This window comes from Hordeum vulgare, chromosome 3H (assembly GCF_904849725.1).
Source record: "Hordeum vulgare subsp. vulgare chromosome 3H, MorexV3_pseudomolecules_assembly, whole genome shotgun sequence".
Taxonomy (NCBI): Eukaryota; Viridiplantae; Streptophyta; class Magnoliopsida; order Poales; family Poaceae; genus Hordeum; species Hordeum vulgare.
In genome coordinates, this window is record NC_058520.1 from 202,090,151 (window position 1) to 202,096,150 (window position 6,000).

The window sequence follows — 6,000 nt, forward strand, 5'->3', positions numbered from 1 at the left end:
TTTGCACCCCCCCTCGCCGAAGGCGTATTCGGCTGTATACACATCCTGCGTGGCCTCCTTACTCGCCAGGCCGAGCCAAAAGGCCGATCCATTCCCTCCCCAACGCTAGTGGGCGCAAGTTAGTCCCTGGTAGACCTCCTATTTTACCTTTTTCTTTTTTAGTAAACTTAAAAAACCCATAGAAAAATCATTTGAAGTCCAAATCCGATGATTCAAATTTCTACATGTTCCTAAATTCAAGGTCTATCAAAATATTCAAATGTAGATTTGAATATATTTAGCCCCACCTAGAAAAATAATCCTGTGGGGTTCAAATCAACTCCAAATGGAGTGATTCGAATTTTAAGAGTCTCCTAAGATCATGCCCTATTTTTGAAGCATTAGTCAACATTTTTATCTGGCATGCTTATGTTGCCTTGAATAAGTAGCTCCCTTTTGCTATTTATTCCATGTTGTAAATCCCTAGAATATTCATACCAACTCCAAATTAAGTGAAACAACTTCATAAATGTTTCTAGTTCATGCACTGTCAAATGAGCGCCTCCACTCATTTTTAGCAGAATATTTTCTGTCGGCTTCATAAAGGATCTCCTATTCCTCCCTTCGTCCATTGAAAAATCCCCGATGGTCCAAATCTCCTAGAGCAAGCTTCAGGTATTTTTCTTATGACGAGAGAGGTCCAAGAAAAATAAAACTTCAATTTATATAGCACTTTTGTCCTGCTTGTTGTGTGGCTTACTGTGATTGTTTCCAACGATAGTTGAGGGGTAGACGGAGTACTCGGAGCTGGACTAGAAGACCTCGAAGACCCCGAGGACTTATGTGAGGAAGGCAAGCAACCCTTTGAACATGTCTAAGAAAATACTTCTATGCATGACACATTGGTTACATTACTCCGATGCATATAGTTAAGGATGACTGGTGCACCCCAGCATGATGTTTTCGATAGCTCCTCTAGAGCACTTGCATTGAGCATGACCTTATCATTTATGAGGATCACACTGATAAAATATTGACAAGTAGATAGTAGTGCTACGCATAGAAAGAGCATGTGCATGATGATGGTAACACATAGTTGATATCAAAGGTTTTACGAAAACCCCGTCGCTGCCACTAATGCCCGAGGGTCATGATGATGAGTTAGGTGAACACTTGTGAACGAGGTGGTGCACCGAAAAGGTTTTTGTGAGTGGTTTCATAAACAGGATTAGATTTATGATGTGTCGATCATCCCAACCTTACATGTACGACCATGATACCCCTTTATGGGACGGGGCTTTGTTCATTATTTTGCTTGGTGCTAGCAAAGAGCCACATTACTAGTGGCGGGAGTGATATGTGGTCACTCTCGTGATGGGGTCGTACCAGGTAGGTCGACTATGCCGTTTTTACGTGTTCCACGCACACCGTTGGTCCCCGCATGGATGATACAGTCTAGAGTCGGTGCTCGTAAGACGTACATCATGTGGGCTGGGTACCAATCGAGTGAACTCTTTGTCTAGTGCCGTCAGGGGAAAGGCAATGATTGGGTACTTACCTCGGGTATGTTATATACCGCGAGTCGTGGATGACACGGAAGTTTCCCTGATCTCGTGGGTACAACATACAACCTCTACAGAGTGTTAAACTATTCGAATAGCCGTGTCCATGATCAAGGACAGTTGGGTAATCCTTCTTAAACTACGTCCAGTCGTTTCCGCATAAACCAAGTGTGAGTGTGTGTGTTTAAAGGTGTTATCTAAGTAAGAGGATATGACAAGTTTGGTGACTTGGCATATAGGGTGAACCTGTGGTGTTCAACCCTGAGCAGATGTGTTGATATCTGTGACCTCTTCTTATGAATACCATCTAGTTTATGATGCATGTCCAGACACGTAAATGATCATGTTTATTTACAAACAAAACTTGCTTTCCCGCAAAGGATGCATATTACTTTATTATCGTATCACCTACACTATCCACATCATGGGTTGTTTGCGAGTACATTCAATGTACTCATTGGCTTGAGACTGGTTATTTCATTGACCAGGTATGAGAGAACATGAAATGGTGAAGAGTACCTTGGTGATGTTCCTACAAGCAAGGACGCTTCCTAGTCAGAATTCCCGTAGGTTAAGGCTGATGGCATGGGTTCACGCTTTCGACCAATATTCCCGCTATTGGTCCAGTTCGGTGTTTTGGTCTTACATGCCCTATATATGTAAGACTTGTCCGCAATGGTCATTATTTGTATCAAACGGTATGTGTGGATGTAAGACTCTAGTTATTCACTTTCTATGTATTGGATGAGCATTGATCTCTGGGATCACTGAGCACGTTCATTCGGCGATCTCGACTCGCAAGTCGGGGTCCCCACAGAGATGGTATTAGAGGCATCCTGACTGTAGGAAGCCCTTAGTTAGCACGAATGTTAGTTAGGACCAACTAATTTCCAGACCCTGCAAAAGTACTTGCAAAACCTGTATATTTCTCACCTCTCCTAAATCTTCAAGGAAAGCAAAGGTTCTACCTTAGCACTTCCACCCTTATTCTCTTAACACCATTTAGCGGCACCCTGCTGAAAAGGCTATAGCGAGGCTATAACGAGGCTATAGCGGGCTATTTAAAACTATGCCTATGATGATCGGGACGTAATATGTGCAAGACCATGATGTGCATCGCTAATAGAGCGACCCTTTCAATATCAAGGTTGTGTCGACCACCGCCGATGGATGAGAACCTCTCCATTTGGTCCGCGTCACCTTAGTGAGCAGGAAAATGGTTCTCTTCACCCCCTGCTCTAGGTGTCGAGATTGTGATGAACGTGATGGACATGTTGAAACTCTATCATGCCTTGCTGATGTCATTGCATAAAGGTTGTCCACTTAACTTACGACACCTTGGAAGGCAAGAAGACAATGGCAAGATTATCAAGACAACAGAAGACCCTATCAATGACAGCGATGAAGAACCACCCTCGTCGGCAGCTCACTAGCCAAGAAGTCATCAAGAACTCTTTTCATCCTAACCCAAATCGATTTGGCAAACAACATCAAGACGAATGGCAACACCGTAGGAAGACCGAGAAGATTGATCGGACACCTCTCCGGAGTATGAAGCAAGCACGACTATCGAGTCCGAGAGCCCCTAGGGTAGGATGAGTCGTGAGTCCCCTACACGAAGTCGAGTCCATGAAATGGTTCGGATGGGACATGTTGTGTGTTGCTTGTTTTTGTTTGTTTGCGCTTGATATAAGTCGCGCTTTTGCTCTAGGCAACAAGCACGCGATTATATCACGTGTCTTATCTTGTTGTTCGAATTGACTTTCGACACTTGGTTGATTTCACCTGCACCATAGCACTCCTTTGGCACTCCCTCTATGCTACTCCCTCTCCCCCACCTTTCTCGACAACTGGAGACCCGCAATGCAAGATGCACCGAGGATCCACTCTGACATACAACTGGCACGGAAGACTCCGACGACAACGTACTCAGCCAGGCAAAACCTATAGAGGTTATGCTTTTCCTCAAGAATGGAGATCCCTCCCTAGCCCAGCCTAACCTGCACAAGCCTTTCTGGCTCAAATTTCCGGTCACGTGTCTAATACACGGATTTGCGAGAACACCCGTCGAGCCCCGATAAACCCCCGCTTAGCACCGGGTTCTTTATGGAACAAGTGATCACGGTGAATGAGTATCCTTCATTCTTAAGCTAGCACCATAACCCTGATGCCATAAGAAGGACCGTTCTCGAATATAAGAGTATTAGACTAAGGTTTGTTGTGATGATGATAGGTATCTTGAGGATATAGCTAGAATATCTTGGTGGATCGTAAGACCCTTATAAAGGTAGGTGAACTTGGTGGAACAAGTTGATATAGTAGCATAACCTACATGTTCCTGGAGTAAGTTTGGATTCAGTAGGATAATTATGATCACGAGCAATAATTCTTGATAGTATAATTGACTTTATCAAGTAGTTGACATGATTTGATGATGTTACCATAATGACTTGGAGTAGCGAGTAAGAGTTCTTACTAGACTTGAGTTTTGGATTTAAATAGGTAATCTCAATAGAGTATTAATGATGTATGAGGCCACATGGTTTGGAGTAACTTGGATTTAGCCCGTAGATCTCGATCGCGATACCATGTTTCTCGGTTAATAACAAGTACGAATACTTGGAGTCATCGAATTGATATACAAATCTATATAAGCTGGCTTCGGAGATTAGTTGGCCATGATATTGAAAGTTCGTGGATATGCTATGATGTAGTTCTGGCAATAATATGTGGGTCATGAGGACTCTAAGTGATCATGTAGAACCCCGTCAATATTGGATTTGTAGGGGTGATGGGTCCGGTGATGATCGACCAGATTGATGGACCACTTGATCGGATTCGTAGAAAGGAAACAAGACCTTGGATTGATACACTATGTGTTTCCTTAATAAAGGGACGCAGTACCCTGTCCATTGGATGATCTAGCTGGACATTTGGATTTGTGGTGTCCTAATTCAAGCTTAGGAGCTTGTATGCCTTCCCGAGGTTCTCGCATATGAACGCATGTGCAACGTATGCTATATCATACTTGTGGAGTTTGGGTTTAGTCCTCCCCTCAACCCTCGTGTTGACTAGCATGATTGGTGTGGAGTTGACTTATGTGAGATGGTATCTTTAATAAAATAGGGTGATTTTTGTCGAGAGGGAGAGGTCAGACTATTGGCATCGAAGCAGTGTGCATAGGATAAGATGATAGATGTTCACTCACGTCCTAAGTTCCTTCAAACCGAAAGCTTCACCGAGCCATAAGGTGATCGGATTGTGATCATAGGCAACGGCTCTAAGTTGTTGGAATTGTTGGAAATATGCCCTAGAGGCAATGATAAATAGTTATTATTATATTTCTTGTTTAATGATAATTGTTTATTATCCATGCTATAATTGTATTGAATGAAAACATAGATACATGTGTGGATAAATAGACACAACAATGTCCCTAACAAGCCTCTAGTTGGCTAGCCAGTTGATCAAGGACAGTCAAGGTTTTCTGACTATGTGCAAAGTGTTGTTGCATGATAACTAGATCACATCATTAGGGAAATCATGTGATGGACTAGACCCAAACTATGAACATAGCATATTGATCGTGTCATTTTATTGCTATTGTTTTCTGCATGTCAAGTATTTGTTCCTATGACCATGAGATCATATAATCCACTGGCACCGGCGGGATGCCTTGTGTGTATCAAACGCCACAACGTAACTGGGTGACTATAAAGGTGCTCTAAAGGTATCTTCGAAGGTGTCCGTTGGGTTAGTATGGATCAAGACTTGGATTTGTCACTCCGTGTGACGGAGAGGTATCTCGGGACCCACTCGGTAATACAACATCACACACAAGCCTTGCAAGCAATGTGACTAAGTGTAATTCATGGGATCTTGTATTACAGAACGAGAAAAGAGACTTGCCGGTAACGAGATTGAAATAGGTATGCGGATACCTACGATCGAATCTCGGGCAAGTGACATACCAAAGGACAAAGGGAATAACATACGGGATTGCCTGAATCCTTGACACTGAGGTTCAACCGATAAGTTATTCGAAGAATATGTAGGATCCAATATGGGCATCCAGGTCCTGCTATTGGATATTGACCGAGGAGTACCTCGGGGCATGTCTACATAGTTCTCGAACCTGCAGGGGCCTGCACACTTAAGGTTCGGCGATGTTTTTAGTATAGTTGAGTTATATGTGTGGTTACCGAATGTTGTTCGGAGTCCCGGATGAGATTACGGATGTCACGAGGGTTTCCGGAATGGTCCGGAGACGAAGATTGATATATAGGATGACCTCATTTGGTTACCGGAAAGTTTTCGGGCATTACCGGGAGTGACGAATGGGTTCCGGATGTTCACCGGGGGGGGGGGCAGCCCACCTGGGGAAGCCCATAGGCCTTGGGGGTGCCGCACCAGCCCTTAGTGGGCTGGTGGGACAACCCAAGAGGCACTGTGCGCAGGA